Source organism: Chrysemys picta, chromosome 12 (assembly GCF_011386835.1).
Source record: "Chrysemys picta bellii isolate R12L10 chromosome 12, ASM1138683v2, whole genome shotgun sequence".
Lineage (NCBI taxonomy): Eukaryota > Metazoa > Chordata > Testudines > Emydidae > Chrysemys > Chrysemys picta.
In genome coordinates, this window is record NC_088802.1 from 10,595,162 (window position 1) to 10,607,963 (window position 12,802).

The window sequence follows — 12,802 nt, forward strand, 5'->3', positions numbered from 1 at the left end:
GTCTGGAGCACATGACTTATGAGAAGAGGCTGAAATAAATGGAATTGTTTAGTCTACAGAAGAGAAGAAAGAGGAGGGATTTGGTAGCTGCTTTCAACTACCTGAAAGGCGGTTCCAAAGAGGATGAATCTAGACTGTTCTCATTGGTACCAGATGCAGTGCGGAAAGTTTAGGTTGGATATTAGGAAAATCTTTTTCACTAGGCGAGTGGTGAAGCACTGGAATGGGTTACCTAGGGAGGTGGTGGAATCTCCTTCCTTAGAGGTATTTAAGGTGAGGCTTGACAAAGCCCTATCTGGGATGATTTAGTTGGGGATTAGTCCTGCTTTAAGCACAGGGTTGGAATAGATGACCCCTGAGGTCCCTTCCAACCCTGATAGTCTATGATTCTAAGAGGGGTAACTGTGTAGTAATCTATGTTTAGCTATCCAAAGGGTTCCTGTATTCTTTTAAATCAGGGATCAATAATTCAGCGATTATACCCATCGCCCATGCCACCTGCCCAATTTTAGCTCAGTCTCATTGAATTCACTGGGGATAGGGGCTGAGGGACGGAGGGAATGTTTATAGCTGAAATCATCAAAATGTGTTTTACAAGGTTAACATGCATCGGATCTGTTCCGCTCTCCTGCTTGGACATTTTCTCTGGGGATCCCGGAGACGGAAAGGAGCAGGTGTTACCATCTTGGCTACCAATCCCCACGATGACTCTCTACAGTAGCAATTCTCAAAGTGTGGGCAGAACATCCCAGTGGAGTCACAGGAATGTGTCAAGGGAGGCGTGATCAGTGGGGTTGTTTGGTTTTTTTTTAAAGAGCACTGGCTGTTGGCCCCAGTTGGCTGGGGCTCATGAAGAAGGAACAGGCCTAGCTGGGAGGTGGGGATAAATGCTCAGGTTCTCAAACCCAGGTGGAGCAGCAGCACAGAAGTTAGGTTGTCAATGGGGTGATAAGTCTGCTGTGAACAGCTGTATGGAGGAATATCACTTTTCACGTGGCCACCCTAACTTTTGTGCTGCTATTGGAGGCCTTCAGAGCTGGGCGCCTCACCAGCAACTACTCTGCCTTTAGAGCTGGGTGGTGATATATGTGCTTTGGTGGGGGCGTAAATGACCACAGACACAAAGAAGGGATTGGAGGGGAAGGGGAGGGCAATGAAACCACTGGTCTACACTCAGGATCATCACATTTACAAAATGATAAATCTTCTCCAAAGTATGTCTTGTGAGGTATCATAGGGAAGGTCATCGCCTACCGAATATTATTGTCCCATTAAAATGTGTCTATCAGCACTGTCCATGGAGTTCTGAGAGTTTGCTGTATGTTTGTTACATGCTGTAAAGCTGGAAAACGCCCACAGACGAACTCCCCAGAGACAATGGCACCTGCACACCAGCTAGGTTCTACGTGGCCAGTAATTGCTCAGCCGGCCATTCACCAGCTGTGGAGCTGGGAACAGGAGAGTTACAATTCACCGGAAGGACGGCTGGACGCTCACTTAGGCCACAGACTGATTGTCGCCTGCCCCCCAGCTGGGGGATGAACCTCAAAGAGGAGAGTGGTCCAAAAGCACAAGGGAGAATTGCTTCCATTTTTATCTCTCCTCTCCTATCTTTGCAGAAGGGAACAAGATGGCTTCAAAGGGAACAGGGGCCTTGGACTGGGGAGGGTGGATCAAGGCTGGAAGGAAATCCAGGCTGGGTATAAGAACTGTGAACTGCCTGCAACAGCGGATGGGGTGGGAAATCCTGTTTTCTTCACATCTTCCTTAGTTTGGTAATATTTAGGATTTAAAATGCATGTTTTAATTTTATAGTTTTAACCCATTCTGACTTTTACATCTTTCTCCTTTGTAATCCCTGAAAACCCCCTTGCTCCAGTTACTAAACTGGTTTTAGTGTTTTGTCTGGACCTGTGTGTTTTCACTGAAGTGTTTGGGGGATTTGACTGGAGAGAACAAGGCTGTGGCCTAATCCGGCCCCTTTGTTGTGGTGACCCACTAATTACTGAGTTTGTCCATCACAGTGAACAGACTGAGCAGTCCAAGATGCACATTCCCGGGGTGAAAGGCTGGGAGTAGAAAACTGATGTTTGCTGATGTTGCTGTGTCGATTGGTAAGTTCCTGAGTGTCTGGCTAGTCGCACTCAGTACAGTGCAACCAGGAGTGACTTTGAAGGCTGGTGGCTGTGTGTGAGCAGAGCGTGGAGGGGTTTGTTGTTCACACAGGGAAGCAGCAGGGTGGATTTGATTTAAATCACTAGTCAGGAAGACTCAATTTAATCATGGTTTCCTACATAAAAATAAGAACAGGAGGACTTGTGGCACCTTAGAGACTAACAAATTTATTAGAGCATAAGCTTTCGTGGACTACAGCCCACTCTGAAACCTTACATAAAAATGTATTCTTGTTGGGTGTTATAACCTTAATACATATTCTTCACAATGCAGAGATAGATGTAGGTTTCATTTTTGGAAGGTACACACTATACATTTTTAAACAGTGATTCATTTTGAATACTTTTCAGAGTAGTTTTACAGCTATATTAGACAATGCATGTTTGTTTGGTTATTTCATTACCAAAGGTAATTGAAGCAGATATTTATGAAGTCATTAGGAGGTGAAGTATCTCCAATTCAACAGGTTAATCATTAATAGTTGTAGGATTTTCTTGCCATGCTGTATTAGGAGGAGAACATCACCACACAGACATTTAAATTGTTTTATTTAACTAAAAGAACAGCGATCAGTATTCTGAGGTAAGGGATTGACTCAGTGTACACAGATTTGCAGAGGGACAATAGAGGTGAGGTCTGTTATATTAATTTATTTTAAAACATTTTTGGTGTTAACAAGTATGTTACCTTTGGAGACACAAAACCACAGTTTGAGAACTGGAAAACTAAGCATCTCTGATGGTATCTTCTAGACTGAGCACTGAGTCCCATTGGGTAGCTAGAAAGATTAACTTAAGTAATCTATACAGAAGCCTGTGGAACCCCATAAGACTGGATCCTTAATGCATGAACTACAGGAACTCATTTACAAAACTTTTCTTAAACATGACATGACTATATTGTCTCATACTGTAGAATTGGAATGTATAATCCCTATTCCATGATGAGAGATCTTTGAGCTATAATGTATCTGAATTAAAACTATCTTTAGATAAAATGGTTTTTAAGGGAAAAATTATCAAAATAATCGATTTAAATAACAAAAATCTGATTTTCTTGATTAAAAAAAAAAAAAAACACATTGACTTTTATTCACCCTGGGAAACAGTGTAAAACATGCCCTGGGATGGAGAATTAAGCAGTTCAACAGTACAGATTGTAGCCTGGGGTACGTCTCACACCTGCTGTCTCCTGGGACCCAGCATGGCACCCTTGGGCTTTCATCATCCTGATCCTGAAAGGCAAGCTGAGCATTGCAAACCAGAGAAGATGTTGCAGGGCAGACCAGAGAAGGGGAACCAGCCGACATCCTCAACTCCACTGACTTTGATTTTGGCGTAGGGCTTGGCTACACTTGCAGCTGTGCAGCGCTGTGAGTTAAACCTGACTTCGTGCAGTTGAGTAGGGAAAGCGCTGCAGTCTGTCCACACTGACAGCTGCCCAGCGCACTGTCGTGGCCACATTTGCAGCATTTGCTGTGCCACTAGGAGCAGTGCATTATGGGCAGCTATCCCACAGAGCACCTCTTCCCATTCTGGTGCCGTGGGTTGTGGGAAGGGGGCGTGGGTGTGGGACATTCTGGGTCCTGTCCCAATGCCCCGTGATGCATCGCTTCGCATCCCAGAAATCCCTTTGTTTCCGCACCTTTGGCGCCAACTTTCAACGGTTTCTGTGCAGCACTATCTCCTTGCGAGAAATGGAGCCCAAACTGCTGAGGCGTATGCTGACTTATCTCGCCAGCACATCACGTTTGGCTGTCGAACAATTCCTTAAGATCGAAAGTGACAGTGAGGGTGAGGGTGAGGAGTCCGACGATGCTTTCGAGCCTCGTAACGCATACAACACGAAATTGCTTGTGGCATTCACGGACATGCTCAGCACCGTGGAACGCCGCTTTTGGGCTTGGAAGACAAGCACCGAGTGGTGGGATCACATTGTCATGGAAGTCTGGGATGACGAGCAGTGGCTGCAGAACTTTTGGATGTCCTGTCTGGTGTGCTGTGCAGTGAGTGCTGCACTTCAGGACAGCTATACAGCATGGTGATGGGGGTTGAGTGCAGAGGGTAAGGGTTGTGGTTTTCAGGGCTGGGTGGTGAAGATATTGGTGTTGGTGGCAGCTGGTGGCGTGAAGAACAAGGAAGTTGGGGAAAGTCGGTTTGAGGTGACAGTGGGGCACAACGGAAAGAGTTTTGAGACAAGGGCTTAATGGGGGGGTGGCGTTTGCATTTCCGGTACTGCTCCTTCTGCATGGCTACGAGCTCCTGGATAGAGTCTGCTTGACGCTCCAGGTTGCTTATGAGCCGATCCGTGCTTTGCTGCCAGTGCTCCGTGCTTTGCCGCCGATGCTCTGCGTTTTCCTGGTGGATCCTGCTTTCTCTCTCCCTCCAGTTCTGTGCTTTCTCATTCTCTTTAATAGATTGCCACATCACTTTTTGCAGCATGTCTTCTTTGCTTTTTCACGGTCTCTTCCTGAGTCTTTGCAGTCTCTGACTAGGTAATAAGAGGGACGGCTGAGGTCTCAAGGTTGTTGCAGCTGTATAGGCAAAATGCAACATTTAACAGAGGCAGCATTGTTTATACCAGACAGAGTAATGATTTCCCCCGCACTTAAGGAGGGCGCACATAGGGTCTACACAATAGCATAATTTTCCCGTCCCAAACAGAGCACACATATCCCACGGGAACCTCACAATGGTGAGTAAGGGGGACTGATTGAGGGCTGGGCTGCACTGTCCTCTGGGTTTCTGTGCCTTGGGGAGAGCCAACAGCTTCAGGGGGCACCTACACTGAACACTGTCCCAACATTTTCCACAGGAGTGCGTCCTGGAGGATATCTCGCTGCTGAGGGTGACCTGGGAGGCAAGGGAGGGTCTTCTACTGCAATGCGGCTTCTGCCCTGGCCCACAGGCAGCTTGCCAGTGTGCAGGAATGGTCCCCCCGTCCCTCGCGGCACAGTGGCGCGGACATGTTAACCTGGCTGGGACAAGGACCCTGGTGGCTCTCCCGATAAACCTGCGCAAGCGCATTGCACACGTTCTGGATGAGACATTCGAGGAGATTACTGAGGCCAATTACGGCGATGTGATAAACCACATCAATGCACTATTCCGCATCTAGACATGCATGCCTAACCCTCCTCTCCCAAAGAGCCCGCACTGAAAAAATTGCTTCCCGAAAAAGTAAACGCTTACCGGGAACCTGCTCTTCTGTTTGTTCTCCACCAAGTACCCGCCGCTGCGACTGGCTACCTTCCTCCTGGCTCGAGAAGAGCCCCTGGCAGCATGGCTCCAGGGATTCAGTAGTGTCTTCATCTGGCCCAACACCCTCACTCCCATTTCCCTCCTCCTCCTCCTCACCCCTCCACACCGGCTCTGAAATGTCCATGGTGGTGCTCGGAGTGGAGGTGGGGTTAACCCCAAGTATCGCATCCAGCTCTTTGTAGAATCGGCAGGTCGCGGGAGGAGCACCCTAGTGACCATTTGCGTCGCGGGCTTTGCGGTAGGCGCCCCGCAACTCCTTCACCTTAATCCTGCACTGCAGGGCATCCCAGTCATGGCCCCTTTCCATCATGTCCTTTCATACCTTCCCGAAGGTATCGTAATTCTTACGGCTGGAGCGCAGCTGGGACTGGACAGCTTCCTCCCCCCAAACACTGATGGGGTCCAGCAACTCGCCATTGCTCCATGCTGGGGCTCGCTTGGCGCGTGGAGGCATGGTCACCTGGAAAGATTCGCTGATAGCACTCCACGCCATGCCAGGCTGAGCAAACAGGAAGGGGATTTTTGAAATTCCCGAGGAATCATAGAATCATAGAATATCAGGGTTGGAAGGGACCTCAGGAGGTCATCTAGTCCAACCCCCTGCTCAAAGCAGGACCAATTCCCACCTAAATCATCCCAGCCAGGGCTTTGTCAAGCCTGACCTTTAAAACCTCTAAAGAAGGAGATTCCACCACCTCCCTAGGTAACGTATTCCAGTGCTTCACCACCCTCCTAGTGAAAAAGTTTTTCCTAATATCCAACCTAAACCTCCCCAACTGCAACTTGAGACCATTACTTCTTGTTCTATCATCTGGTACCACCGAGAACAGCCTAGATCCATCCTCTTTGGAACCCCCTTTCAGGTAGTTGAAAGCAGCTATCAAATCCCCCCTCATTTTTCTCTTCTGCAGACTAAACAATCCCAGTTCCCTCAGCCTCTCCTCATAAGTCATGTGCTCCAGACCCCTAATCATTTTTGTTGCTCTCCGCTGGACTCTTTCCATTTTTTCCACATCCTTCTTGTAGTGTGGGGCCCAAAACTGAACACAATACTCCAGATGAGGCCTCACCAAAGTCCAATAGAGGGGAACGATCACGTCCCTCGATCTGCTGGCAATGCCCCTACTTATACAGCCCAAAATGCCATTAGCCTTCTTGGCAACAATGCCACACTGTTGACTCATATCCAGGTTCTCGTCCACTGTAACTCCTAGGTCCTTTTCTGCAGAACTGCTTCCTAGCCATTCAGTCCCTAGTCTGTAACAGTGCATGGGATTCCTCCGTACTAAGTGCAGGACACTGCACTTGTCCTTGTTGAACCTCATTTGGTTTCTTTTGGCCCAGTCCTCTCATTTGTCTAAGTCCCTACCCTCCAGCGTATCTACCACTCCTCCCAGTTTAGTGTCATCTGCAAACTTGCTGAGAGTGCAGTCCACGCCATCCTCCAGATCATTAATGAAGATATTGAACAAAACCAGCCCCAGGACCGACCCCTGGGGCACTCCACTTGAAACCGGCTGCCAACTAGACTTGGAGCCATTGATCACTACCCGTTGAACCTGACGATCTAGCCAGCTTTCTATCCACCTTATAGTCGTTTCATCCCCCTGGTCTGGTGGTCTATAGCAGACTCCCACCACAACATCACCCTTGTTGCTCACACTTCTAAACTTAATCCAGATACTCTCAGGTTTTTCTGCAGTTTCATACCGCAGCTCTAAGCAGTCATACTCCTCTCTTACATACAATGCAACTCCCCCACCTTTTCTGCCCTGCCTGTCCTTCCCTTCCAAAATTGCAATTGCCTTTCTACTTCTGAATTAAACCAATCTTTATAAGGTTTGGGGCACTGCCTTGGCATGGTCATACTGCCAGAATTAAGTGTCAGTGGCACATAAACCCATCCTACATTTTTTACCATATATTCTGCAGTAGGGTGTAGGAAGATACCTGAGCTAGGCCATGGCTGCATGGTGGGACATCCACTCCTTTGAGTAGGGTCAATGTGTGGAGGGATGGGAGGAGGTGGTGTTGGGATTGGTGTTAGACAGACCTCTTCACAGACCTGCACATGCTAGATACATTTACTGGTGCTTGGGGTTATAGACCAAGTCCCTGTATATGTTCCTGTATCTTTTTCTTGAATGTTACGAATGCGAATAGACGCACTCCACTTATTCTGCAAGTCAACAAATTCCACCCTGTCAGTCCAATCTCCATATGTTGTTACATTTCCCTCTATATAACTAATAACGGTGTCTGTTTCTCGAAACCAGTCCAAGTCTATTGCGTCAGTTTCGAGTTGATGTGTTTGGACAACACACCCCAGAGTCAGATCCTCTCCCACCATTCCTGTGAGATATCGCTCCAGCATTCGCCTTGGTGCCACTAGAGCACGCTCCCTCTTTGGAGTGGCTCGTTTCTTTTTCTTACTTTGTATGTGCACATGTTTATGTGATGAGCTATGGTTAAGAGTATTAATGGAGCCTGGGTGAGGCAGTGCAGTGATAACGATAGCCTGATTACAATTAACAATACTATCCACCTTCCAGCAGTATACATATTCCCCCTCTGAGGTTCTTACCCACGAAAGCTTATGCTCCCAATACTTCTGTTAGTCTTAAAGGTGCCACAGGACCCTCTGTTGCTTTTTACAGATTCAGACTAACACGGCTACCCCTCTGATACTCAGACTTAGTTCTTTTTCAATCCGTCATCGGGCACTCACGACTTCTGGGACAGGAAAAACATTCAGTCTCGCTGCGGTTTCCAACAGTCCACCCCCAAGTCATCAAAATCTCAAAGGGTGACACCCTGAGGATGTTTTCCTTTTGGCACCTTCCTTCAGTTTCACATACTACTTTTAAAACAGTTCCGGTAGGCTGCTCCTGCTTTACGGCAACCCATCTTGTGGCGTTGTTACCAGTTTCTGTCCAAAAGGTTCTAGTCACCAAGTGTGTTCGGTTGATCTCTGTAACGTCAATCAATCCCTTCACGCTGTGGGTCACCACCAGGACACTCAACAAGATCCATGTCCAAATTGGCATCATATCCTGCAAAAATATAAAGTCACACTCGCCTCTCTCCCCTATGGGTAAATGTGTAGTTAATAATATTTTTTTTAAAGCAGCAGGCATACAGGTAGCAGCAACAATATTAGAATTGCATGGTTGCAGGACTAGGGTATATCTTTATTCGTCCCACTGTGGTTTCCTATTGGACTGCTCCCCGGCAATGTAATCCTGATTCAATATTTGCAGAATCATTTGATCAGTTTGGAGGACTATAAACAGAATCTTGTTCCCAAAGGAACGGTGGGTGTGTTATTGGCCCAGGAGATTCCTGGTCCCAGCATCCACAAAGGCTGTTTTCCAACCTGTTCCAGGATCCACAAGGAAGTATCTTTGTCATTCCACCAAATGGTGATTACATTTCTAATACCCCATGTAAATTATCCTTTTGCCCTCAACTGTCTGACAGGGTAAGGCCTAGACATTTCAAATCACTTTAACTGACCACAGGTATAATACAGTAATAAATGGGGTGCAGAAGGGGCCTGAAGATTAAAGCTTATAAAATTTCCATTGTTCATCTGGAAGGTTTCCATTGTGCTTACCTTAATTGTTTATCCTGTGTATTTTTCTGTAAAACAATCACAGACATGTAATATGCATGTTTAACCATTATATTCCTTCAATTGCATGGCATGCTTCCACCGAGGTTGTTCCTTGGTTTGGACCAAGTACAGGGAGGGCCCTAATTTCTCTCGGATGGGCCAGGGGCCTGACCATTCTACTTTAGGACATTTTTTCTTGGGAGCCGGTTCAGCTTTAACCATAACATGGCTTCCGATTTGCCACTGTTCGATATCACTGTTTTCATCAAATACCTGATCCATTTTTTGCTGTTCTGCAGCTTGTTGTGCTGCGGCTGCTCCCTGAACTGTGCCCAGCCAGTATTTAAAGCGATTCATCCAGGTGGTGGTTGCCAATGCTGTACGTGTCTCCCAATCTGGGGGGTACAGCAAGTTTTCCCAACCGGACATAGGTCTACCAAAAAGTATCTCATAAGGGCTAAATACTGTCATGCGATTTGGTCGGCTTCGGAGCCTCATCAGAACCCACATGTCCCATGTCCCAATTTGTTCCCAGTTCATTACACACTTTAGACAGTTCAATTTTTAGAGATTTATTCATCCTTTCCACCTGTCCCCTAGCTTGAGGGTGGTAGGGGATGTGTAGCAGTAGGGGAATACTGGCCCAGGTACCCATACTTCGGTACACCTGTCCGATAAAAGTGGGGCCATTATCAGAATCAATGCTATGTGGCAATCCCCATCTTGGAAAAATTTCAGTTATTAACATTTTTGCTGCAGCCCAGCTGGTCTCTTTTCTAGTCCAAAATGCTTCCACCCACTTACTGAAGCTATCCACAATCATAAACAAGAATCTATTTTTTCTAGGGGGTGTTAGGCAAGGGCCCTACAAAGTCCACCTGTAAGCGTTGGAGGGGTCCCTTTAACGCTTGGTGCATTAACTCTCCATGTCTTTTCCTTCTAGCAGGGTCTTGCTTAGCACATATCAAACAGCCATGAATAGGAGGTTTAAATCCTCTTTCATTCCTGGCCACCATCCTAATTTTTTAAGTTTTTCCAATGCCTCTTCCTGTTTCGAGTGACCTCCCACAGTTGAACCATGTACCCATCCTAAAAGGAGGTACTGCATTTGCTGAGGGATTACTAAAAACCATTCATTTTCTGGTTTTGCCAGAATCAAATCTCCCTCCTTTCTTAACGGGACACTCTGCCACTGCGAGGGACATTCCCTTATCCATTGCAGTATCATGTCATCTTTTGCCTGCAAGTCCTGTAAAAGCTGAATCTCTTTCTGGTTGTTTCCTTCAATTTCTTGTTTTTGCTTTGCTTGTGCCCACGTGGTTACTGCTACGGGAGTCGGCTCCCACAATGTTCCAATAAGGGCTGTTTCTTTAGCCAATTTATCTGCTTGTTCATTTCCCCACTGTAAGGGATCCTTTCCTCTATGGGCTTTTATTTTAACCATCCGGATCCTCTGATACTGTCCTGCCAATTTTTCCATTTGCTGCCACAAAAGTTTGTGTTTAATTTCAGATCCATCGGTTCCTGTAAAACCTATACTATTCCACCGTGGCAAATAAATAGTGGTTCCCTTGTAAACATAATCTGAATCGGTTCCTATTATCATTTCTGTTTGTTTATCTTTCATTCTGGCTAAGACTTCTAAAACTGCTGACCCTTCTGCAGACCGTGTTCCTCTTTTAGTCAATTTGTACTGGAAAGAGTTAACTGTCTGCAGGTCTCCAGTTAAACATATCCCTGCAAAGCCAGTAACTCGCTTTCCTCCGGTATAATAAGAACTACCGTCTACAAACCAAATTGTTTTCCCAATCACCTGTTCAATTGGGGTTGCTTTAAAAATAGGGTGTGTTTTGGATTCTTGCTGGGGTTCACAGACATGTTCTCGACCGTTTATAGTCAGTCCCCACACAGATATTTCAGGTTCTTTTAGCGGGACTAATTGCGCATTTTCGGACATGAGAGCAAAGACCCACTGAATGGCTTGATCTACTCTCACATGTCCTTTAGACAGATTTTCCTTACTGAGTAGTTTTCCCAGTGCGTGGTGACTTTTTACAATCACCTTGCTTGCTCCGATGATTGCCTGAGCTTTTCGTAGTGTCCAGTATGCAGCTAGGGCAGTTTGCTCACAGATTCCCAGTTTGTTTTCTGGAGCTGTTAATGCTCTACTATACTAAGCTACAGGTCTTTCCCCAGCACCAGTATCCTGTGTAAGCACACTAACAATACAGAAATTCTTAACGCTAGGGTACAAAACAAAGGGGAATTCGTTATTAGGGGCGGCTAAGGTAGGTGCTTCCATTAACCCTTTTTTCAGGCTTTCCCATGCGTTAGTTGCCTCCTCTGTCCAAGTCCACTGCGGTCTTTTAAATACCTCATACAGAGGACCTGCTTTCTCTGCATAACCAACCATAAATTCTCTGCAGAAGTTAGTGAGTCCCAAGAAAGACTGCAAAGATTTAGGCCTGGTCCCCACTTAGTCCGGACTTCGGACTAAGGTACGCAAATTCAGCTACGTTAATAACGTAGCTGAATTCGAAGTACCTTAGTCCGGACTTACCGCGGTCCAGACGCGGCAGGAAATCTCCCCCCGTCGACGCCGCGTACTCCTCTCGGCGAGCTGGAGTACCGGCGCCGACTGTGAGCACTTCCGGGATCGATCCGGGATCGATTTATCGCGTCTTAACCAGACGCGATAAATCGATCACAGAACATCGATGGCGTGCCGCCGGACCAGCCGGTAAGTGAAGACTAGGCCTTAGTATCCACTGGCATAGGGAGGTTAACGATACACTTAACCTTTCCTTATCTACAGATCTTCCCCCTGCACTGAGCCAAATTCCAAGGTATTGCACTTCTCTTTGTTTGAGCTGGGATTTAGAGGGGTTAAGTTTCAAGCCCTACTTTCTGCAGCTAGTCAGCAACCGCTGCATTAACGCTTCGTGTTCTTGCTCTGTTTCACTGACTATTAAAATGTCCTCTACATACTGGACTATTCTTCCCTTTTGTAACAATTCCTCCTTTTCTAGCATATTTCTCACTACAGTATGAAATATTGTGGGTGCGTCACAGTACCCCATAGGCAAAACATTCCAACAGTATTGTACACCCTGTATTTGTACAGAACACAAAAGCTGTTCTGTATTGGGACTCTGGGTTTAAAGGTAAACTCCAAAAGCCATTTGCCACATCGAGTACTGAGAATCACTTCAAATCAGGGGTTACCACCGCCAATAGTTCTGGGTAGGCAGCCACCACTGGGGCTCCTCGTTTTGGCAGTTCTGTTTAACCCCCGATAGTCAATAGTTAATCTCCATGTTCCATCAGGTTTTCTAACTGGCCAGATTGGTGCCGCATTAGGTGCCGAACACCTTCTAATCAATTTTCGTTTTTCCAATTCTTCTATTACTTGTCTTCGAGATTCTTGTGCTTCCTGAGGGATTGGGTATTGTTTTATGTAGGGGGGTGTATCCCCTTCTAAAGTGACGGAGGTCTGCATTTTTCCCGTATCTAGGGAGTCTGCTGCCCAGACGGCATGAATCTCAGCCCACCAACCTTCCCAGCCTTTCGGCGAAGGAGGTGGCTGTTTAGAGTTTATTGCTTTTACTGTCTGCGTAGCAAGCCCCATAGGGATCAAGTTAGTGTCATTTGAATCCTCGGTTACAGTGAGAGTTTGTCTAATACACATATTTGGAAAATCTAGAATTAATCCCAGTCACTTAATAGTTTCTGCCCCAATTAAGTTTTCTCT

At 46.4% G+C, this 12,802-nt stretch overlaps 2 protein-coding genes across 4 annotated transcripts in view; both read right to left on the reverse strand.

Moving 5' to 3' along the window:
- The window catches only part of LOC101948742 (zinc finger protein RFP-like), a 1,201,957-nt gene that overhangs the window by 777,972 nt on the left and 411,183 nt on the right, over positions 1-12,802 (reverse strand). The gene's annotated exons all lie outside the window — the stretch shown is intronic.
- Positions 1-12,802, reverse strand: part of LOC122173302 (zinc finger protein 436-like) — a 132,804-nt gene that overhangs the window by 26,663 nt on the left and 93,339 nt on the right. The window lies entirely within an intron of this gene.